At 40.9% G+C, this 25430-nt stretch overlaps 1 protein-coding gene across 3 annotated transcripts in view; it reads left to right on the top strand.

Moving 5' to 3' along the window:
• The first annotated feature begins 694 nt into the window (after positions 1–694).
• Positions 695–25430, top strand: part of CDH11 (cadherin 11) — a 72219-nt gene continuing 47483 nt past the window's right edge. The window contains exon 1 of one of the 3 annotated variants that reach the window (XM_075576759.1): positions 695–1039. The gene's annotated coding sequence lies outside the window, so the exon portion shown is untranslated. The remainder of the gene's footprint in view (positions 1040–25430) is intronic. The other 2 variants (XM_075576758.1, XM_075576757.1) reach the window with 2 other exon arrangements.

The raw sequence follows: 25430 nt of genomic DNA, 5'->3' as shown, positions 1-25430 counted from the left end.
CTCAATCAGTGGCTCAGTCACTGATTCTGCCAACTGTGCTGAAGCAGGGATATGCTAAAAACCTGACCTGGTGTGTGTGTGTGTGTGTGTGTGTGTGGGGGGGGGTGTCTTGGGGACAGGAGTTGAGAACCCCTGCACGACCCCAAATATGCAGCATGTCTATCGGTGATTATCACACATCCCTAACCTCTGCAACCTGTCCTGATCCAAGATACTCAGCTTTCTTAACGGTATTGACCTCCCTTAGCCCAGCCTCCCAGAGCTCTTGAACTCAACAATCCCAGTTTATTTGGCAGCAGACCCCTAGTATTCTTCCTCCAACAACCCTCCAAATGAATGCATAATGCATGCAAATCTAAATCCCCCATGGATGTAATGCAAGCAAACAGACATCCCACACACAGCTTATACTTTGGAGAACAGTCTGACTCCCCAATATGCTATAACCTCCCCCAGCTCCTCGTGCTCCTCATAGGGGTGCTGTATACCCCCACCCCCCCTTCCTCCATATGCTCCCATTGCTGCACAATCTGCTTTGCATCACTCCAGTCTTTGCATCACTTTAAGGGGTTATCCAAGACAGCATCTCTCAGCTCTGTCAGCAGCTGCAGCCCACCTCCTCCCACACAGAAGGGGGCGGTAGGGGGGGGTGGGGGGGGGCAGGCGGTCTGGGGTCACCTCTGATGGACAGCACTCCTCATCTTTCCAAGTCAGGAGAGAGACTGAGAGACCCCTGCCTCCTGCTATTATTCATGTGATCCTCACTGCCCCCCTCTCCTTCCCTCCATCAGCAGCTTGCTCTGAGCCCTTGCATGCCCCCCTCCCTCTCTCTCCCTCTCTCTGTGTCTCTCTCTCTCTCTGTTGCATTCCTTGCCAGAAGCTCACAGCTTCACTTGGATCTCCTCGTTGGACTGGAGTGTACTGGGCTTTAAGATGCTGTGGAGTCTCCCCAACGCCTCCATGTGAGTGGGACCTTTTTTCTCCCCCTCCCCCTCCACCCCCCACCACCTAGGTGGTGACAGCAGAAGAAGACACCAAGGTAAGGACCCCAGCCACCCCTTCCACCTGCAAGGGCTTTCTCTCCTTCTCCTCTGTGCTGGAGTTCCTCTCCTCCTCCTGTCTCTTCCCATCTCTCTCTTCTTGTGGTTGGGTCTTCTTTGCGAGTTGAGTGTCTCCTGTGGAAGCCACAAGGGACCTTGTGAAGCTGGCAGCCCTGGGAGATGGAGGCTGGAGACGTGCCCGAGCTCCTGGAGGAACTTGTCAGCCAGGCTTGGTCATGGCCACGGTGGACCTCCTGCCTGGCCATGCACCCATTGCTTAGCGCTGGGAGTCACACCGGAGCTGGCTCTTATTAACTCTTGCTGGGACTGCACTGCTGTTGGGTTTATGGCTCGCTTCATAACAGTGATTCCCATGGCACAGAGATTGGGGGGGGGGGGGGAGGGGGGTACATGGCACCTCTCCCTGGCACAGAGAAGGTGGTGGGGGTTGAGGGCTGAGTGAGGGGATCTGTGCAGAAGAGGAAATATCTGGGGATAATCAGCACTCAAAACCCCGTCTCATTTCGGCTGGTTCTGGGTTAACCCGTTCGGTGCCAGGGCCGCATCTTGGATTTGTGGTACCCAACTGCGTTAACCGTGTCGGTGCCGAGGGGGGGGGGGGGGTTGGGTCACACGGACGGGTTATTTTATCTGACAGAATGTATAGCAAGTGGAAAGTTCTACATCCAGGATGTGAAGGGATTAATCAGAGACCAGGCAGTGCTGTATGTATGTATATATATATATATATACACACACACACACACACACACACACACACACACACACACGGAAGGGCATCAAGTGTGAGCACCATTAACCATTTCGTTTCTCTGCAACGCGTTGCCAGTCCCTCTGCCAGGGAAAGGGTTAAGTTGGAATAGAAAGCAGCCTGCAGTTGCAGCAGCCTCAGTGAGAAGAAGAAGATATCCCAGTCTGACATCACCATGCAAAGGACGTTACCTTCCCAGATATGTTCATTTATTGTGTGTGTGTGGGGGGGGGGAGGGGGTGGGGGCACAGACCTGGGATGGAGGGTGGTGGGTTTCTCAGGCACCCTTATTAAGGATGGCACTCACTTGTAAATGGGGTTAATCCATTATTAAGGGTGCAGAATCTCTGTAATGTCTTACATCCCATTTAGCAACAGATTTCTGTAATCCATTTAATTTAAGTGAGAAAGTCTTTGGGTCAGAAGATCCTGGGCATGCTCTGTGATCTTGTATATAACATTACACGTTACAGTCCCGATATACAATGTTGCAGCTAACATGCTAAATCAATGTGCAAACAGGCGTAACATTGCCTGTTCCATGATAAAACTGGCAATAATGACTTTTAGGTGATCAGAGATAGGAATATGATAGGACTACTATAGGAATTGCATGGAGAATAGAATTTCGTTTGAATTATTTAATCAGGGAACAGATCAGTGAGGAGAAACAATAAACTGCTGAAAGAAAGGTAGAGACCTGCCTGGCCTTTGTATGTTAGAAGCTGGATGGATCTCATTCCTGTGGCTGATACATGTAAGTTAGAAGCTGGATGGATGTCCCATCCTGTGGCTGGTACATGTATGTTAGAAGCTGGATGGATGTCCCATCCTGTGGCTGGTACATGTATGTTAGAACCTGGATGGATGTCCCATCCTGTGGCTGATACATGTATGTTAGAAGCTGGATGGATGTCCCATCCTGTGGCTGCTACATGTATGTTAGAACCTGGATGGATGTCCCATCCTGTGGCTGATACATGTATGTTAGAAGCTGGATGGAAATCCCCTTCCGGTGACTGGCACATGTATGTTAGAAGCTAGATGGATGTCCCATTCCTGTGGTTGATACATGTACAGTATGTTAGAAGCTGGATGGAAGTCCCCTTCCTGTGGCTGGTACATGTATGTTAGAAGCTGGCTGGATTTCTCATTCCTATGAATGATACATGTATGTTTTCTGATATTTCAGCTCAATCTCCTTTATCCCAGTTGTACTTTGTCAATAAAATAACGTTTGTATTTAATTAAAGGGAGGCAAGTCCTGGGCTATTATTATGAAGTGTGTCTAAATCAATTCTTTTTCCACTGAGGGTATGAAACACAAGTGGATGACTGTGAAGTGTCTAGATTTTTATGAGAAGGGAAATTCTGTCTTTTATGGCCAGAAGTAATTTAAGGCAGAAACAGAATAGTGAATTCTTCAGCTTCCCAAACAACTCCATGGACATATGTGTTTTTTCCAACCTCATCTCCTATGTAACTATAGAGGCCATAATACTATTTTACTGCATTTTTCCCATAATCTGGATGTCAAATATATATTATCTAATAAAAATTAAACCCCCTTATTGAAAACTCTTCAGTGGTTTTTATCGTTAGCAGTAATAGAAGGGTCAGTTTTCTCCCAGGGGCCTGCAATATACCTGTTTGCAAAATGCCTAAGCCTCTGGGGAGTTACATTGAGGATTGTTTGACCCATATATGTTACTGTCTAGGGCCCACAATTTCTGATTAGAGCTCTCTGCTTAGGCCAATCCCCAGAAAGATCAGAAGCAGAATCCCTCTGCTACCATGGGACAGAAAATCATCAGAAAAAGCATTGAATATTGCTATAATCACTTTGTGTTCCAAAACATATATGTTTATTGGAAATGTATTTGTTTCTGGAATGATACTGTAGTATTGCTTTGCTATACTATAAGAAGTATTAACCCTTTCACTGGCACATGCCTGGCACACGCCTCGTACACAAAGGGAGAAACCTGGAATAAAGTTTGCTCAGAAAAACAGGCCACTCAAACGCTGGAATTGTGCCAATAAAGATGATTTCGGTGCATTTTACAGTTTAAAAAAGGGATTTTTAATTTCTTTAAAACTTTGGGGCCTAAAACACTGACTTCCCATTAAAAATAAGTCGGTAGATGTAGTAATATTTTTGGTCATTTCTTTACTCTGCAGATTTTCTGGATGTTTGAAATGTTCAAAAAAAAAGTTGAACTAGTTATTATAGATTTATTTTCATGTACATCTGTTCTGGAATAAATTGCATATTCCCCAACATTTGTTCATTTTAATTTTAAAATGTAATTATTATTTTTTTAAAGGTAGTTTTCAATAGAATATTTTTCTTTGACCAATCTGGTGTTATATTATGCTTCAGTTTTGCAGTTGGGAGAATTGTATAAACAAGCTTCCTAAATTTGTTACGTTTAACCTTAAATATCAACATACAGTATATTGGTATTTGCAGAATTCAGGAACATACAGTAGCAACTTATTTCATTTTTGTAGTAAGTGTTTAAAATATGTTGAATATTAAAATTTGAAAGGGAACTTGTGAGCTCTGTTCTCACTGTTATGTCTGTGAAGAAGTATTTAACTGACCCATTAAAAGGTATCGCAACTTACAATGCTTTGGAACATGAGCTTCAGCAGAATGGGTCCCAGTACTTCGCACTATAAATCTAGACTGACCCCCCCCCCAAATATAGACCCACTGAACTATACAATACATACTGCACATATGTGGGCATCTTTATGAGCAATATTTAGGAAGTCCCACATACAAATATTTTATTCCAATGTAGCTCTGAAAACTGCTGGAGGATTTAACAGCAATGTGGGTTTTTAATGAAATAATAAAAGCAATAAAAGAAAATACATCTTTGCGTTTTAATTAAGATTGGAACTTTAATTGCTCAGACAGTTACTAATTTTCCTAAAAAATAAATAAAAAGGAATTATTTTCTATTAATGTAGTGAGCCAGTAACAAATGATTGGGTCTTTAATTCGGGTTCTAAAAAAAATTGAATATTTTGTGCAGATTTAAAAAGATGGAGGCGCCCAGTATTTCAGTTTCGAGGTTCAACACGTGACTGCATAGCAAGGCCATTCACGTCGGCCCAATTTAATATATTGCAAACGATTGCAGGCCACTGGCAATAAAGTGGTTAGACGAGACATTTATGGAAAATCCTGGGCATTTTAATTATCATTGGTCACTGAGCTTATAATTTGTAGCAGAATCTTCTGGTTTCATTTCCTGACTGGTCTGTTCTCGCTGATGCCTTCAATATGTGACATACACGACTTTCTCATCTGGAACTGCTTCAGCCAGAGCAGCAGGGCAAATTCCTGCAAGGCATATTGTTTGTGTGGCTGTCAGATATCCTGGCAAACACACTACCAGCCCAGGCCCTTTTTTGGGAGGGGGTTTATTGCTTTTAGAAATAACTGGGAACATCTGGTAATGATTTCCCCTCAGGTTGTGTGATGTTTTCCATTCTCCCTGGCTTTGCATATAGTTTCAGGGGGACTTCTGCTTATGCCTTCATCGCCAGGCCTAATCAGGGCCTTATGCTGAACTTTATATGCAGCTAAAGTGCAGAGTATCTTATTTTCCTCCCTTTAACATTGAAACATTCAACATCGCTGTTTTCATATCTTTTGCCATTTCATTTGGAAAATGCTGGGTTGCTTTATTTCATTTCCCCCCCCCCTTGGTACAATTTTTATTTATTAATGTCTTCCTCTGATAGAATTGTGTAAAACAAAATACGCCCCTGTTTGGTTTTACTGAACAAAAATATTCACAAAAATATAAAGTACTCAATGAGAAAATAAAAAATATTCCTAGGAGTAACATTGTATCAGTGGTCACACTCTGTACACGTGAGTGATTCTGAAACATCTCTATCGTGTTCAGAAAATATTGTTTTAAAAAGCAAAATGACCTAAGCAGAAATAACATGCAAGAAGGCACATGTGGCATTATTATATAAGTGTACACCCAATGACTTCACATCATTAAAACTCATTGGTTTTAATGCTCTTTTTCCCAATGCGAGACACAAAGCTACAAATCCCCAAATACTTTAATAAGGAAAGAACTGTGCTGGATCGATGTGTCCCAGTGATGTGGAACGGCTTGGTGCAGATAGACAAGCAGCAATGCCAAGTACATGAAATATCTGTGCTTCATTCCATCAGCCGGCAACAGGGGTGGCCCACTCCAGTCCTCAACGGCCACCAACAGGTCAGGTTTTCAGGATATCCCTACTTGACCACATGTGATGCAGTCAAAGACTGATCCACCTGCGCTGAAGTAGGGATATCCTGAAAACCTGACCTGTTGGCAGCTCATGAGGACTGGAGTCGGGGCCGCCCCTGGTCTTGAGCAACGGAAGCCAATTATTCCTTTTTTGAGCATAATAGTTGTAATCACTAGAGGGCAGTAATGCTCTTCTATAAATCTCAGCCAGTGGCCTATGTGCTTTCCAGGGCAGAATAAAAGGTGGTTTGTTACCACGCCAGCATTGCTAGATATCTCAGGGGAGACAGAATTCAATCTATCTGAGGTTCAGCCTAATGCTCAGGCAGTTTGTCAGGTTTAACATCTTTCTAGTCAGTGGCTCTGTTACCTTTAGCATCATATTACCCCCTTGTAGTTCACTACAAAGTTTTAGAAATCGTGTAACTTTAGATTGTCTGATGAGGGCCTCAGTTGGAGGCCTGGTGGGGAATGAATGGTATCAGCTAGCACAGCAGCAGTGATTTCCAAGGGATTTACTGTCTCTCTGCGTGTTTCTAAAAGAACATTATTTCACACGATGGAGAGAAAACAGAAATAAGAAAAGGGAAAACAAAAACCTAACCGCTACCAGAAAGATACATTGAGAGGAAGAATACACTAGTATTGGTTGTTTTAACACCTTGCACATTTTCAAAGGGCAAACATCTTAAAGGGTTAATTGTCCCATATGTCCCATATGTAGGTTGCTAGCTTTGCTTAAATATATTGCAGACCATCTATTTCCAACACAAACACAGTCACAAGAGGCATACAGTAGGAGGTGACAGATACATTAAGTGGACAGATCAATTTGCACTTTATCCATTTAACAGATGCCCTGATTCTGATTGCTATGGTCAATGTACATCATCATTGGATGTTAACTGGATGAACAACTTAGAATTTCTGTATCATCTGCTGCATATACGTTTGTATGTATGTATGTATATCTTTATAATATATATATATATATACCTATATATATACCTATATATATATATATATATATACACATATATATATATATATATATATATGTATGTATGGCACCATTAATGTACATAGCGCTTCACAGCAGTAATACACGGGACATAATCATATCAATAACAAATAATACAAATAACACATAATGGGAAGAAGCGCTTGAAACATAAAAGTGACATTTAAGAAAAGGAGTCCCTGCCCCGAAGAGCATACAATCTAATTGGTAGGTAGGAAGAACGTACGTCTATTTTTATATACTAGTATTTGCACAGTGCTTTAGAAAAGAGACAATGTAATACAGGGGATTATAATACAATAAGTGCAACCAATAAAAATGTAGACAATGGGAAAGGAAATCCCTGCCCCGGAGAGCTTACAATCCAAATGTGGAGGCTTGCATAATGTTTACAAAAAGGTATATTTGTTTCATGTAGCTTTGTGCAGTAAAGACTTTACCAAAACAGTGTAGTTTGGGCGAAGTGATGCAGCATGAGCTAAAGGAGGGTGAAAAGTGGATACATTACGGTCACAATGTAAAAAATAAAAGGAACGGTTTGGTCCCCAGAGAAGCCTTTCATTATTGCTTTCTGTTATACTGTTTTGGTGAAGCCTTTAGTGCAAGGATCGTGCTGTAAGGCAGGGGTGCGCAAACTGGGGCGCGTGAGATTTTTCAGGGGGGGGGGGGGGGGCGACGGTTGCAGAGGCCCTGCGCTCTTCCCCAAGGCATTTAAATGAAATGCTGGGGGATCGCGTGAGGCCTCTGCAACTACCCTTACCTTGTCTTCGGCGATGCGGCGTCAAGTGACGCCATGGGGCAGCGTGATGTCACGTGACCCTGCGGCGTCATTTGATGCTGGAGAGCTGGAGACAAGGTAAGGGAGGCGGGGGCACAAGCAGGAGGGAAGCAGGCAGGGGGGCACAGCGGGGAAAGATTGCGCACCAATGCTGTAAGATGCAGGTATACTTCACTATAGGAGGCTTGTAACTACTGAGAAGTGCTGCTTGACCCCTAATACGCTACTAGTGCCGGCGACGGTGACTTCAGGCTGCGGTCGCTGGAAAAATAAAATTGAGATGACTTCCAGCGATCGCGACCAAGCCGTCGCTCCGTCGCGCAGCGCTTACTAAAAGCGCACGCAACAGCGGCAATGCAATTGTTTTGACACAACGTCGCATCGCTGTCGCCGTCACTGTAAGTGCAGCCTTACACATGCTTAATTCAACTTCACAATTTAACTCAACATAACAAAATATAGGAAACAATTATTATAGAAATTATAATTATCCTAACTTCCTTGCGCCTGGATTGTAGCTTTTCTTTGTACATCATAAAACCACTGAACAGGACAGACTGCCAGAGGAGCACAACTCTGTCCTAAAATGGTTTTTGGCTTTGTACTTTACTTATTGAGCCTTTAACAATACCATATTAACGAGGGCTGAATTGAACTGGTGGCAGAAATATGCAGTTATCACATATTACTGCCAGCGGTGGGTGCATTGCACAGGTGCGGTAATTAATGCGTTAGTCCTAACAAATTCTAGCAGGCGACCAATTCTTCTGAGTGGGGGTCTCTCCCACTGTGCGCTCTCCATGTCTGGGATTAATAACGCCTACTACATCTGTAGTTATAGTTTAAAACTAGAGCAAGATACATTATTTTCTGGGGTCACACAAGTATAAGTATTTTCAAATCGTGTTGTAAAGTTTATTCTCACAAGTAATGTAAATATTGTAACCTGATGTTTTAGTGGGTTACTGCCCTTATCACTGCCTTCTTATCTTCTTTACCATTGTCCACATCTGCGGGTGCTCCAAATAGCACCAAATTGATCAAAGAATAGACATAGTTTGTTTATTTTCATAACTACAACTTTTTTGTCCCAGTTTTGCAGTCTTGGCACTTTGATATATAACCCCTTTAATTGTCCCTCATACACAGAGAGAACACCCAGAAATCTAATTGCTTTCTCTGCTTTTTTGGGCAGAGAAACGCGTTGGACACTTAGTTATCCCTCTGTTCAGAGTCCTGACTTAAACTGAAAAGAAAGAAATGTTTCCAGACACTCAAATCTGATTTTAAAATGTTGGTTTGTGTCTGGGACGACCTCATGTTTGATGTCTTCCGGCAAAGAGAAACAACTCATTGGCAAATTCTCACCACAAATCGGTCAATTTAAAGTTTGTATTAATGTTTCAGAGACTGAAAGACTTGTGGGGAACCTTATGTATTATCTAAATGTGTGTGTATGTGTGTGTTTTTGTGTGTGTGCATGTGTACGTGTGTGTGTGTGTGTGTATATATGTGCATGTGTACCATATATGTGTGTGTGTGTGTGTGTCTGTGTGAGCATGTGTATATCTGTGTTTGTGTTTATAGTAGTTAGTACTCATCTTCCTATTGTGTTTGGTTTGCAGAATAGTGTGTTATTTAGATGTGCTGTTTTTTAAAGGATTATTTACACACGTGTTACCGTGTTCCTTTGAGTGTAGCTCTATCATACTGCCAGGTAATAACAGAAAATAAGGAGCCAGCACAAACAGGAGGGAGAAGGTGATTCTCAGAGAGACCTCTTTATATTGGGAGCGCGGTTCCTTGGCATGTTAATTGGAGGTCAGATTGTCACTGTCGATCACGGATGGTTGCTCAGAGAGAAGTCTCCTAGACCCTCAAAAAAGAGGCAGCTTTCTGCCTATACAAGCTCCATTGCTTCTAATTCCGATACTGAAAGCAGTCGATCAACTGAATCAGCAAAAGATTTTTATCAAAGCTGTTAATAGTATTGGAATGAATTCTGAGTTGAAGCAGAAGAAATCAATGCAAGGGAAGTACCTGAAAGGGAGCTAAAAAGTCGGCTATTGAAGTGTGACACTGTGAATATTCATTCCTGCAATGCCCACTATCCAGGCAAGCAAAGCGTGAACCTCTGTAATCATCGGTGGTCGTGATCTGAAGGTTAAACACAGGCATCTTATTAGGGTTACTCTTTTTAATCTTAATCTTTCTATCGTGGACATTTACATAAGGGAAAGCGATGGAATGTGAGGCACAAAACGTCGCTTCCAGACAAATGTTTGGGGAAAAAAACTACTTTTTTTGCTTTATCTGACCTTCGTTTGCTTATTTATTTATTATTATTTTTTTATTTATAAAAATGTTTGACCAGGAAGTAACAATGTAAGGATTCAGTCTTGCCCACCATATGTAATATATAATATATGCAAAATACGTGCGTTCACCTTGGTTCAGGGAAAAAACCTGTCTGGCGAGATCCTGAGTATACAGAAGTGAATAGAAGATCCAGGGCACTTTGAAAATAAATGTATTCTTTCAGTGGCACACACAACGTTTCGAACTGCACAGAGTTCTTTTTCAAGTGACAGGCCAGTCGAAACGTCGTGTGTGCCACTGAAAGAATACATTTATTTTCAAAAATCCGTAGTGCCCTGGATCTTCTATTCACTTCTGTATTACCAGGAAGGAATACATTGAGAGTTACCTTTTGGTTTCAAATATGTCCTGGGCACAGCGTTTTTGTGACTGTTCATCAGGCCTGCACAACTTTTAAATTGAAATGGGCCAAACTGCTCAAAGGAAAGCAGATTTGGGCGGCACTTTAATTAAAATTACCCCCCCCCCCTTACTCCCCCCTCACAACTCTTACCTGCGGCGGGGTCTGTGCCGTGGGGCAGCGTTCTCCGCCTTCTCCCCTGAAAATTCTACTGTTTCCCACTCAGGTCCTGAACAAAAATGGCTGCGGGGCGTCAAATTACGCCGCGTTGCCATGATAACGGGATGCCGTGACGTCACGGCGTCATGCAACGTGGCGCCGCGTGATGTCACGATGTCTCATAGCGTCCCACGGCCATTTTTTTCAGGACCTGCAGGGGAAATAGTAGAATATTCAGGGGAGAAGACGGAGAACGCCACACCACGCCGCCGCCGGACCCCGCGGGCCGCATAGGTAGTCCAGGTAGCCCATGCGCCGTATGTTGTGCAGGCCTGCTATACATGGTTACATTAAAGGAAGACAGGTTATACGTTATATTTGCAGACATTTCATGGACATTTGCTTCCGCAGAACATGAGGTAATAAGCTGTATTCTCCCATCCTATCCTGCGGTTCTTGTTCTGATTTCACAATCACACCTCTAAGTTTGGCGATTACTCCCATTATTAAAGGTTTTTATGACGAGGGAGGCGCAAGCTTTTACCCCCCCCCCCATTTCCCTTTAACGCTACCCACACATAACACACGAATAACGAGAAGACGCAATCTGAAGGTATAAAGGCTTTGTTTATTTATAAATGGAGATAGCGTAACGGCCAGTCCCAGCCAGAATGCTCGGTGACTGGTTAAGAAAACCACCCGCCGGGCCTAGGACCGGCTTCGCGAGGGGGCACCCGGAAGTCCATCCCGGTGACTTGCCCCCTTGCTTCAACCCCCAGCTTTGACAGCCCCGAGCCCCTTCTGGCAAGGGCAAGCACCTAAGACCCCCCCACCCCTCCCCAAGGAGCAAGTGACCGTCTCTGCTCCTGGCTGCTCGCCTATACCCCATGACCCCTCCCCTGTGCCACCCACAGCCACACTTGCGGCCAATCTGATTAAAGGGGGTTGGGGGGCCGTGCCCTCCGGTCAAGGTTTTGCAAGGCAAGCTTTATACTTAGCTTTGTGCTTGTTACAGGCCTGGCCCATCTGAGTCTGTGCAGTTCTCTCACTCAATTACCTACATTTAAATGTACTTCTCTTTCTTGTTGCAAGAGAATGGTCTCTACAAACTCTGGCACTGTAACTGATTGCCGTGGAGGCAGGAATATATGCAGAGTCTAATGAGTGCAAAATATATGTTGCTTCCCCCAAAACATTGTGTACAACTACAATTAGCTGTCTTACTTCTAATACTGATTACAGCAGTTTCCTGCTTTGTTCAAAACAATTGCAGAAATGCACTTTTTAGCCATTTTTACTTTGACAGATATCTGCCAAAGCCGACTACTGTACCTTTAATTAACCCAACTTTCAATTAACCCCAGTTTTGCCAGAAGGGTTTGTAATGATTTGCTTTTGCCTGGCATCCCAGTTTAAATTTACCCAATACAAGCTGCGGTTTAGTAAGCCGTGATGTGGGGTATAGTACTCCGCTCTGGCATTGACTGTCATTGACTTGAATGACATGTAACACCAGGTTTTGTGCGATTCTCTGCCTTTATCAAGGATAAAGGCATTGTCTCTGCCGAAACGTTGGATCTTTTGGTGGCACATTAAATACCTTCTGCATAAGTCCGTGTGCCTGCTTCCATTATCTACACTGTATTCCTCTGGGATGTCTGGACCCCCCTGGACCCAGTGCACCGGCAGATAAGTACCCCCCTCCAGCACCATACTGCAGTGTGCATGTACTTCACTCTATGACTTGGTGCGATTCCCTCAATTGGAGCTTGATGAATCCCGGCGACAAATTATCATTCCGGCCTTGCAGTCTGTGAAATTAATAATAGTAGTTAAAGTTGGTTCTGCAAGGATTTTCCTTCCACAATGGGAAAGGACCAGTTATAATGTAGGACAGTGGGTAGTCATTGTGGCACCATTTACTCATAATAATTTCATTTACAGTTACAAAGAAAATACAAGTAAAATGCTATAAAAAAAAAGCTAAGGATGGAAATTCATTTATTTATTGTGCATTAGAAAATGGATTATTTCATTTTTATGGTATAAATCTGTAGCATACAAATACCCAACAAGCTCTGAGAAACCCCAAACATTACCACATTTAGCCACACCAACTAGCACTCCCTTTGACACTTATATACACATATATATATATTATGTGGTAATGTTTGGGGTTTCTCAGAGCTTGTTGGGTATTTGTGTGTTTATTAACTATGTGCAGCTGGTCTACGCTGTTTTTGGGAGGGTGGTGGCCCCTACACCCCCAAGGTTTAATATCGCCCGTCCCCACTTTCCATGTTGGCAGGTCAGTTTCATTTTGCTGGGTTATGACAGATCCAATGCAGATCATTCTTCCTGTAATTATACAGGTAAATAAGAATTTTAAGTCAGGGAGTGTTAGGACCTGCTAACGGTCATGCCTTGAAAGGGGCAGCATGCTTAAGACGCTTTGGCCAAAGGGTTAAACTAAATGACCCTTTTTCAAGAGAATATATAGGTATTGCACTGTGTATTTTTGTCACATTGAGGGTATCTTTGGGCATCTTTGTTTGTTTTTTGTTGTATAAATCTGTAACACTACTTTATAATGTACAGATACATCTGTTAAGGGAGGGGCAATTTGTTATTTAATGTTCTGCTTTTTGGAAAAAGCTTTGAAGCCAAGAGAATGTGACACTGTGAATATTAATTCCTGAAAGGCCCACTATCTGAACAAGCAAAGCGTGAACCTCTGTAAAGATCACTTTTTTTTGGAGAAAGCTTCGAAGCCAAGAGAGATGAGCTGTTGGGCAGGAACCCCTGTTAATTACCCAACAACTGTTATAAAAGGCCAACTGTTTATTATAAATGGAATGTCCCATCCCACTAGAGAACATTTAACCTTTTATGAAAATACCACCACATTTTCATTTGTTAGCAAGGCAGATTCAGCTCCTTGTTGAAATCTGAGCAGCTGGAAACTGTTGCTCTCCATAAAATGATTTGTAAATTACGAGTTGTCTTTGTATATAGTTATCATTGATTAATGTTCAAATACATATTGACACAAATCTGTGTCCTGTGTACATCACTAGCTTTGGCATCCCATTAACTCTGTGAATGTACTGTTGTCTAGAACCTGAAATATTTTGAATAAGTGCAGATGTGGTGTGAGGGGGATTGTAATCTGAACCATATCACATACTGTAGGGTCTACTATAAAAACATGAGCGACAAAAGCTTTGTGTTTTACATTCAAGATGATATTAAAGCTGATCTATGGAACCCTATGAGTCGTGGATGAATGGAACATCCTAAAAGTGGTTTCAAGAATGAAACCGACCCCAGGTTTAGTGTATCTATGAGAATAACAAATACCACAAAGATAGTGATCACGTGATCACTTACAGACCCTAGTAATTGCACTCAGATGTATAAACAGGTAAGTTTGGAGTAAATGTTTCCTGGGATCTCAATATCCCTTCACATATAAGGTAAATGCATAAGCAGTCATAAACATCTTTGCCCGAGGGGTAGATATATTGTTTAAAATGACCATAGGCAAAAAATTAACATTTTATTGGTAGAAAACAACAACGACAATAGTGCTCAACTATATACAGTGAAAAACATTGAAAAACGTTGAAACATTTTTCACTGTATATAGTTGAGCACTATTGTCGTTGTTGTTATCTACCAATAACATTTTATTGTTTTGCCTATGGACGTTTTAAACAATATATCTACCCCTCGGGAAGAGATGTGTATGACTACTTATGCATTGACCTTATATGTGAAGGGATATTGATGTCCCAGGACACATTTAGTCCAAACTTTCCTGTTTATACATCTGAGTGCAATTAACTAGGGTCTGTAAGTGATCTCACTATCTTTGTGGTATTTGTTGTCTATTCAATTTCCCCTGTTGCACCAGTGTAATACTAATTTGATATTATAGCAGATTTATGATGAGCGGGTAGTCAATAAGTTAGTTGTTGTATCCATGAGAACAGCCTGAGCCAGTCACACTGTTCTATCCATGAACATCTGTGCTGATGGCATCTCTAGATGTAGAAGGTTATAGACTCTGCAGCTTTGTGATATGAAGAATTCTAATTGGTCGTCATAACAGCTTGTCTTAATTTGTGGATTACAGTCAAAATCGTTGGGAGGATACATGAAAAATGTTAACGGGAACTGACTGGAAATTACTTATTACTCAGCAAAAGCAACTTTATTATTCAAGTCTGATTTCTACCAAATATATGAATTATAGGGTATCTAACCATATCTGCTTACTAACCCCAGGTCAATTGTGTGCTAATAATAACCCAGCCCAGTCTTCAGTTTTTACCTGGGCAGGTATGTACTAATCAGGGAGAAGTTTATGGAAGAAGTCACAGCCCGGAAGTCATTCCAACACAGATTTGTTATTTTATTTTATTGAGATCAACAATAAAGTACAATACACAGTGATTACACAATGAGTAGGTATATTGCTGATAAGACTTTATCTGACACATTTCCCTGTTTAACGCTTGACACTTTTTTTGTGGTTTAGACATAGATTGTTTCCTTTCTGCCAAATATAGGGGAATTCATTAAAGTAAATTAATCCCTGATTGATGCTTCCAAAATTCTAGAAGTGGAATATTCTATTATATATGGCAGGGTCTCTGGTTTGGGGCCACCTTCCTCCTCCCTCCCTTCCTAGGATGCAGGTTTAGCATAGAGCCCGTACTTACCTCATGTGTGAATTGGCTTATTGCATGTAACACGGACTATATATATTTCCATTATGACATTTTCACATTGCTCCACCGAAGTTAAAGGATTTAAGCAGACCACAAACTTATATTCTACTACTGCCTAGGATTTTGGATGCACCAATCAGGGATTCATTTCCTCAATTTTTTGCTTCTGGATATATAAGTGGTTGCTCAAATCCAAAGTGGACACATTGTTGCGGTTTATATCACTGCATCACTCGATGTAAACTCCATTATATATTGTATAAGATTTTGAAGATACTGGGAAAATATGTATCTTTTTAGGGCTAGATGGCATGTTTTTGACATATTCACATTGTTTCATTAATGTTTGATAATAGCATAATGGCAAAACAAACTACCAATGTGGAGCATATGAACAATTACCATTATAATGACACTAGAACCAAGACATACAGTATGTGCAGAATTGTGCTAACAATACAAAACGTCAGCGACGTGCCGAGTATGTCTTTGTGATGGACCCTTAGCCCTCACCACTCATATTCTTAAACTAGAAAACATTTCTCACACAAGATATCATACTGTGGTGGGACATCACCACTTTGTAGAATTATGCCAAGGTTAAAAGGAACCCAAGGGGCCTACGTATAAATAAAAACTCTCCAACCTTTGGCTTTATCAATAAAGAATTTGAGGTTTTGGCAGAAGGTGTTGGATGAATGCTCATAGAAGCTTATAAAAATCATTATAGAACATAAAATGAAGGCCAAAATGGCACTGGAGACAGACATTAAATCATTACAGATGAAAATTAATACAATTGAAATAATGGAGCAATTTGGGAATAATGACCAAATATTGTTGAAGAATATTGACACCTTGGAAAAAAAACTATTATGACGAAACAAACAGAAGAAATTTGAATGTGATCGGTCAGATTACGAGAGAAATCAGGAGTATGTTTGGCAACCCCTAATGTGAGCAGGGGAAACCCTAATTACCGTTTAGAAACCAAAGGGATAGAGATTTGCCATTTAGGAGTCTTGAAGATCCAGTCTAACAAATTGACACATAGATACTTCTAGTTTTGATTCAGATGGAGAGAATCAGAGATATCAGTGTCCTTTAATCATACGGGCAGCAGTTGGAGGAATAGAGGTGCGGATAATGGTAGATCTGGAAGATATCCAACGGAATAATTTACACCAAGCAAGGAAGGATTCAAAAAATGGGCAAGAACAAGAAGATCTAAGAAATGGCAGGGCACAAAGAGGACCGACCAAAAGGAAAAAGGTCTTCTAGGTAGTTATGAGGACAATGTCATCAACATTTCCAATGCAATGCTGACAACAGGACAACTGGCCCTCCTCCATAAGGGACAACATTTCTCCCCACAATGTGACTTCCAACTCTTTGATATGATCATTGACCTTCAAAAGTTTACAAGAAAATTGAGTCTTAAGACCATCTCTGCATTTGATCGTCAGTCCCATCCCATTGAGGGGGATAGCCGAACAGGTGTACATGATCGGTTCAAAGGGTCAAAACCCTATCCCATCACGGAGAAATGTGCATTATCTGATTTAGAAGGTCTTGTGGAGGAGCAGTCAGTCAATCTAGATTCCTGGGGTGTCTCCATGCCCAGTTTCTTTGACCACCAGAATTCAGAATTCAGGGTTTAAAAAGAGATCCACCATCAGTCACAATTTCTCAAAAGGTCCTCATATTAAGACTTTCGAGAAACTGGTTGAACGGGACCTATGGATCCTGGCAGGGAGGGATACATTTGCACTATCATTGCACTACATACGTATTAAACTACCATTTAATAACTTAACAGATTAAAGGAACGCTCTGCCCTCAAAAAAGACAAGGCATTAAAACCCAGACAAAGGAGGAGCAATTGTAGTTCAATCTGCCTCTGATTGCCAACAGGAAGCACTCCGACAATTGGGTGATGGGAGTTGATATCTTTAGTTAAAAAAAGACCTCACCACAAATTTCCTTCAGGAACTAACAGAGTTACTTGACATGGGTAGGGTCTTATATGTACTCAATGATAAGGACTATGACTTTTTACATTTCCCACATCCCATTGTGCCCATCTTTCGCCATCACCCAAATATCCATAAATTGCTTACAAGCCCTCTTGGCCGGCACATCGTGTTCAGCATTGGGTCTTTGCGAGATGGTCTCTCACGGTACATTGATGCGTTTCTTCAACCCTTAGTTCAGTCTTTATCAACCTTCTTGAAGGATACAAATGATCTACATGTTAGTATAGAAAATATTGAGTGGAATAAAAGCTATCAATGAGTTACAATAGATGTGACATGCTCAAGCATGAGCAGGGTTTAGCTGAGGTGCAGCACTTTTTACAGCTATCCAAACTTTCCACAGCACAAGACACATTTATTTTAGATTCTATCACCTTTTTACTCACAATTATTTTTAATTTGATTCACAGTTTTATTTACAAATCAGAGGCGTCCTTTGTCCCTTCATACAGTTTGTGAATGTATTTATGGGTCTGTGGGAATCAATTTTTATTTTCAGTGACTCCAATCTTTACACTGAACATTTTGTATTTTACAGACGCTATATAGATGATTTATTATTTATTTGGAATGGGGATCACGTTTAACTTGACACGTCATTCATACCCTTAAATGTTAATGACTATAATCTTAAATTTACGTTTGAACACAATATTCATCACATTCACTAATTGAATACAATGCTTTATATTGATCTTCAAGGTGACATACATAAGGATGTGTACAGAAAACATAACGCAAGAAATACATATTTGAAAGCAGATAGTAATCACCCCAGATCCTTAATAAGAGGCATCCCCAAAGGCCAGTTCCTTTGTCTTTAGAGACTATGTTCCCATAACAAGTCCTTTAAGACACAATCTAAGGACCTGGCATCAAGATTCTTATCGAGGGGTTACAAAGATTCCGATATCAATAATGCCTTTCATACTGTGACATTTATAGTCGAACAGATCTGTTGCCATCTTCAGTACACATAAATACATTTAGACATACTGTCTGAGAGGCAAAGGTTTCCACACCTCTATTTATAACAGCACAGCAGGCAATCAGAGAAAATCTGTTCTATCTTCTATAAACACGGGGATACTCTGAAACTGGACAGGGATCTCAAACCCATGTTAGCCATGGGACTGAAGTTTGCTTTTAGGAAAACGACATCTTTGGCTACATAACTGTCTCCTAGTCGGGAATTCGCAAACATTTCAGTTTGCGCCCCCCCCTGCCTGCTCTCCCCCCTGCTCGCACCCCCCCCTCCTTACCGCATCTTTGGCGTCAAATGACGCTGCAGGGCCACGTGATATCACGTTGCCATGTCAATGTGACCCCACAGCGTCATTTGATGCTGCATTGCCATGGTGACGTGTCGCCGAAGACAAGGTAAGGGAAGTTGCAGAGGCCTCACGAGATCCCCGGCATTTAATTTAAATTAAATTAATTAGCCTCTGCTACCACCATGCCTGGAAAATCTCACCACCAGTTTGCGCACCCCTGCCCTAGTCTGTTCAATTCTCGGTCAGCTGATGCAGGAGTGAGAGGAATCCCCAAGGGTTTCGACAAATGTGGACATTGAGTTATATGCCGATATACCAGTCCCACAAAAGTGGTTAAATGTCTGAAATGTCTGAAATTCCAGCCATAATGCGTATAATCTTAAATGGGGTTGTGTTAAGGGATATGTGGGTTGGACCATCAGACCCCTGAAGATGAGAATCATGAAGTATGTCCGCTCTATAAAGAAGGAGGATCTCACACTTCCCTTGTCCAGACATTTCTCAAATTGTTCTAAAGGTGACATACAAAATGTAATATTCTCAGGTACTAAACATTTAACTGTTCCAATTCGGGGAGGAGACAGATATGCTCAATAAATGATCAATGTTTCTGGATTTTTAGTTTGGACACTCCGCAATCACATATTAAAGCAGCAGTCCAAGCTGCCTTTTTTTTTCATTTACATTTGTTTCCCCATTAATATGTGCATCAGTACAATCCACAGAATGATAAGTAGTTAGCCTAGTTGCCGATCGATCTGTTCTCCTGTGATTGATCGGGAAAGATTCGGCTCTGGGGTTCACTAAATGGCGTCAGTGCAGCAGAAGAGGACTAAAGATGCAAAGTTCTGTGGGAAAGATCATGTGACCAGGTAGTCACTAGATACAATTAGTGCACTGCTAGAGAGAGGGCAGGGCTCCAAAGGCTGTTTCAGAAGAGGAAGGGGATGTGACTTTGTAAATGGTTGCTATAGAAACAAAAAATATTTGTTACATTATAACACATTAAAATATCATTAAGACATTTTTTTAAATGCTACAATTATTTCTCATAGTACAGAACTGATTTATTTAAAAAAAAAACACATGTACGATATGGCTTAGTCTGCAGCTTTAAGGTATTTTCATCAATACAACTTTTTAAAATATAGTTGTTATTTCCTTATTATAGGTGTCTTGGAAACATTATAATTCTCCACAATTCTCTTACTTCTCGCATTTTTGATATCACTATTCTTGTCAGACATTGACCAACTGGGATCGATGGTTGGAGGTCCGAATCTATGATGACTGCAGCCACATGTCCTTCTTGTTGTTTTTTTTATGTTTCTATTAACTATCCTTATCTGTGTTATGAACAGGCTTTCCTTACATGGCATTCTGCAAGTGTATTGCACTGGCAGAGGTAGTTTGCAGTTTGCCAGTATATTTTAACTTGTTTATTGTAGTGGTTGGGTTTAGTAGATATATATCAGAGGTCAAATTCATCCATCTTTATATAACAAAACCTGTAGCTCAGGTGTAGTGTTACTCATTATATATGGACCTAGGGTATATTCTTGAAACCCATCAATATCCATATTATACAATTTAAAATAAAATTTGGGGATGATGCATGTACAGTACCAGTATTTTTGTGTGATATGCTTTATCTTTGGACAAATCTCCACTTGTATTATATTATATCTTGTAGAGTTAGCCAGTCAAGTTTCACAGCACAGCATTTCTACATGTTAACTGTTTGGTTTGATGAATGGAAACTTCAAAGGTTCAACCTACTTATTTCTTAACAGCAATATTGATTGCTCTAGTTCTATATCATATAAATATATGGATTTAAGATATACCGGTGAAACCACCCTTTTCAACTGTATTATTCAGATATGATTAGGTTGATTTAGGTTATATTAAATGTTTTTGTTTCGAAGTATGACCACAGGTCAGTGAGGGTTAACAGTGATTATAGATTTTCTTAGTACACAATGCCTGTTTTTCAAGTGTCATATATGGTCTTTAGTATGTTTAGTAGTACACTTTGTCGACATACATTTACATTTATTAATGGATTCCTCAGAATGTATTGGTATGTATTTCATGTACATTTGTTATATTATGTAGGTTTCTTGCATTTTCTGTCTTGTCTTTCGATATATTTGAACAGATGCACACGGTATTTAATTGTCAGTCATAGGTTTCAAGCGGGTGTATTTCTCAAATGTTATTATTACTGTGTTTAAGGACTTTGTTTACATTGGTATGCATTGTATGTATATGGGTGAGGTGGGGAGTTCCCATTGGGGGCAGTGGCCCGAACTCCCATCCAATCACTCTCTACATCTTACCTGTTCACCTTGTTTCCCTGGTGGCCGGAGAGATCAGGTGGGGATTTCTGCGGCGGCCCTCCAGTTGCGAGATCACTATAAAAAGACGCTGGACGCCCATTATAATAACTCTTTGAGAAAGCGACACACAACGGGAAACGTGTCAGAGGATTTTGAAAAAAAAAAATTTGTTGACATTATTATGCTTATTAAATAGGTTTTTTTTTAAAATCCATTTGCCTCCTTCCATTTTTGTAGTGCCTCGCCTATTTTCGGCTTTTTTCACTGTTCCCTCTTTGCTAATGATCCCAGAACATCTTTCCCCTCCAACGCTGGCACTAGTTTGCTTATTTTATTGTTTTGTAATTAAATCATCTTTGGGGGGGAGGGGTGAGGGAGGGGTTTAACCCTTGAGGGGGTGTTAACCCTGTTCACGCTGTGGACTTAACACGCTGGTTCTTATGGTCAGTGTGCTGCGATCACTTAGCACTGAAGGCTTAATGAGGGGTTGGAGAATTTGGCATACAAATGGCCCACTTGCATGTGAGAAATCGCACTAATAGAACTTTAATTTTCAAATCAAAATGAAGAAATGAGTTTGCTGAAATAATCACTTCGGTAGCACAGCTGCCAACTGTGATTCTCTGTGAGATGTGACACTTAACAGGTGAAACAACCTCTTTTTTTAAAGTCGAGATGGGGGTCACCGAAGGTGCCAGCTCTAGTAATTACCCATTCTCCAAGGGTCCGCAAGGCCATTCTCTCTACCAGAGATTTGAAACAGATTGTTCACATACATCAGATTACCCACCATTCTGCTATCAATCTGCACTCTGTTAATGCTTTACTTCTGGGCCTCCTTAAATAGACATGGGGAGAAAATAAATTCATTCTTGAGCTCTCTTGTCTGTTTGAAAATTAGACCAGCCGGTCCCATTTCTGAGTCAGATCTGCTGAGGTAGTGTTGCTGTAAAAAGCACTGGGGTAATCTGATTAGATGAATACTAAAATCTAACTAAATCATGCATTTTAGTTGTAATTCTCAGTCTTATCCGCTCAGCAAACAAAGCTGAGTTCGTAATTACCGAACAAATCTGATCCAGGCTTACTACGTTAAACCTGAATTGGCCTGATTTGGCCCAAATAAAAAATACATTTTTTTTATTTATTTTTTTAGAATCAACATCTATCTCATTTCAAATTGATTTTGTTGTGTAATACTGTAGTCATTTTGGGCCAACCTTAAGAATTTGAAGAGAGCCTCACTCACTTGGGAATAGTTTCTCAGTGGCGGTGAGTATCACTCGGTGTATCTCAGTCGATTGCTTTCAGGGCCCATTATAAACGAAAAGTGATATAATGTATACAAATCAAGCAACTCATCAAAACATAATGACCCCCTCCTGTTTTGAGGTAACACATAATAATAATAATAATAATAATAATAATTTGTTATTGTATAGCGTTGCTAGTTTTACATTACACTTTACAGAGACATATTGCAGACACAGTCCCTGCCCTGTAAAGCTTACAATCTATGTTTTTGGTGCCTGAGGCACAGGGAGATAAAGTGACTTGCCCAAGGTCACAAGGAGCCGACACCTGGAATTGAACCATGTTCCCCTGCTTCAAACTCAGTGCCAGTCAGTGTCTTTACTGACTGAGCCACTCCCTCTCCTTGTAATTATTATTACATGCAGGATAGTGATGCCTGTGTATGTTGGAGTATCGGGGAGAGGAGGAGGAGGGAATTAGTCTGGCTACATTAGTTAACCAGGACTCCGACTCAATGTAACATTGAATGAAAATAAGAGAGGGCATGTGTGAAGCAGAACATTCTCTCGTATCCCGGTAGGATAATGCCAGTCATGTACCCTGTCTTTATTTATATTTCTTTTCAGCAGCCATCTCTACAGTCCCGTCACTAGAAGTGAAACCTTTGTACTCTTACCACAGAGGCCTCACTGACTGCAAAGCGGTTAGAATGCAGATGGTTCCTTAGACTAAACAGTGTCTTCTGAGAGGTCAAGGTTGTGTGAGCATGAAGCTTGTGCTGCGTTTTTACAAAGTGGTAGAGTAGGTGGTCCCTGCCGAGGCTATGAGTGGAATGAGGCTGTCATCTCCTTTATTTGAAAATGAAGAAGAGGCAGGGGAGGGGAGTGGGAGATATTGTTATCACAATCAAGCTCACTGGATTCCAATGCTGCTGTTCTTGCACCTTTTCCATCAAAAATAATTTTCTTCATTTTTAAAAGGGTACTTTATTCCAACCTTTTTTTTTAAAATCATGTCCCAATTAATGGACATAATAAATGCTATAAGGCACGGGTGGCCAACTCCAGTCCTCAAGGGCCACCGACAGGTCAGGTTTTAAGGATATTCCTGCTTCAGCACAGGTGGCTTCATTAGTGGCTTAGTCTTTGATAGAGCCACCTATGCTGAAGCAGGGATATCCAGAAAACCTGACTTGTTGGGGGCCCTTGAGGACTGCAGTTGGCCAGCCCTACTATAGGAAGTGATCCCCATTTGTTCAACATATTCAGGGGGTCACGTTCAATTCAGAATGACGTCAACATGTACTTTCAGCACCTGCTGTATACAATGAAGTCTTTATTGCTGGAGGGGGTGGAGGTTGGAGGATTGATTGGAAGTGTTATAATGTATTGATCAGCCCCATCTCTCGACTGATTTGGTATGAAATTGAATTCTGAACTAAAAAGACATTAATGATTTACGATGGTACAACAGATCTTATTAGTAACCTTCGAGATTGAACTCCTTGTCATGAAAAGTGAAAGTTTCAGTAACTTATTCCTGAAGCAGGTGTAAGGCTCGGGTCCAGATCCAGAAAGCTCCATCAAAGCAATAAACGTGATGTTAACCTAACTTTAACCGTTTACCCTCAAAGGACACTAACATAATGTTAAGTAAAGATCAAGTCACCGTTAATATTTTCTCCTGTAACGAACATAACATTAATTATTACAACTGTTGCAAATTATATGCAAACGAGGCGTTATCATAACATCGCAAATCCACTAAAGTCCGTTAAGGTTAACGGGAGGACATAACGGTATGTTCGCCCGGTCAGACCTAATCTTTGGTGTAGGCAGAGTATGGATGTTTGTAACACTACAATTAGACATAATTTAACTTCATTTCCAGACGTTATTTCCATCTCCTCCATCTTTCTCATCTTGCTTTAAAGACCTATTTCCGGGTTTGTATCGGAGTAACACTAAAATATACTTAGAATCGCGTTTTTGGAAGATTACGTAACATTGTGCTACTATAATCTGATGCTGAAGCCATTCCAATGACATTTAGAACGGCTGTGTGTTTGGCATATAATTAGCTTTGAGAATACGCATTAACCTCAGGGAATTTCCATTCCTGGGTTAGGTAACATTGTGCTATGAGCACTGAAATAACTGAGCTTTTGCGGATCTACTTAAGCTCTTATTGGGAACATTTTGGGGGAAACTGTATACACAGTAGAATGTTTCCGGCTTTCTATACATCACGTCTCTTATTTAACAGTTCTTCCCCCCATTCCAATGTCATTGAGAGTGCGTGTCAATAATCACAACATTTAATGCAGATGCTAATATATAGTATATATAATGGGAATAGTATATACAGCTTACTTTATGTGTGAAGTGCTGAGATGACTGATCAGATAGGGTGATGCTTTGTAGGTATCATCCCCATTGAACCCCATTGCACATATATTTATATACATTTCCTTTTGTAACCTTTTTTTTATGGTCGTCTTTAAGAATTCTGTACTATTTTTGCTTTGATCCCTGCCAGTAATGATATGAAACATGAGGTAATGGTTGATAGAGGTTCTGCACTTGATATTAAATTTGATTTATCCATTAGTACCTCATAGACATATTACCAATATATCTCCATTTGCTTCTTGAAACCTACCTGCCCATAAGCACTTTAGCATCTGATGTCTTGGTAACAACATACCCCGTGGGAAAGAGCACTAAGATAAACTTGTACCAGTGCCACACTTATCTATTCTGTGCATGTGGATATTGAACCCGCTCCCTTATATTACCTAGGTTGTATGAGATCATTGGGGTTCTAAGAAGGGACACTACAGACCATAAAACCTCACCAAGTTCCTTCCGGGATATGCAATGTATTATATACTAATGCTGTGCATGTCTACTGCAATGGGTGAAATAATACTTAATGGGGTATATTGAATTACCCCCTTAGGACCTTCATTTACATTTATTTGAATGACTATATATTACTTTGCAACTTTATTTCATATAGCGCT

The sequence above is a fragment of the Ascaphus truei genome, chromosome 19 (assembly GCF_040206685.1).
Source record: "Ascaphus truei isolate aAscTru1 chromosome 19, aAscTru1.hap1, whole genome shotgun sequence".
Lineage (NCBI taxonomy): Eukaryota > Metazoa > Chordata > Amphibia > Anura > Ascaphidae > Ascaphus > Ascaphus truei.
This window is presented reverse-complemented; position numbering and strand designations above follow the sequence as displayed.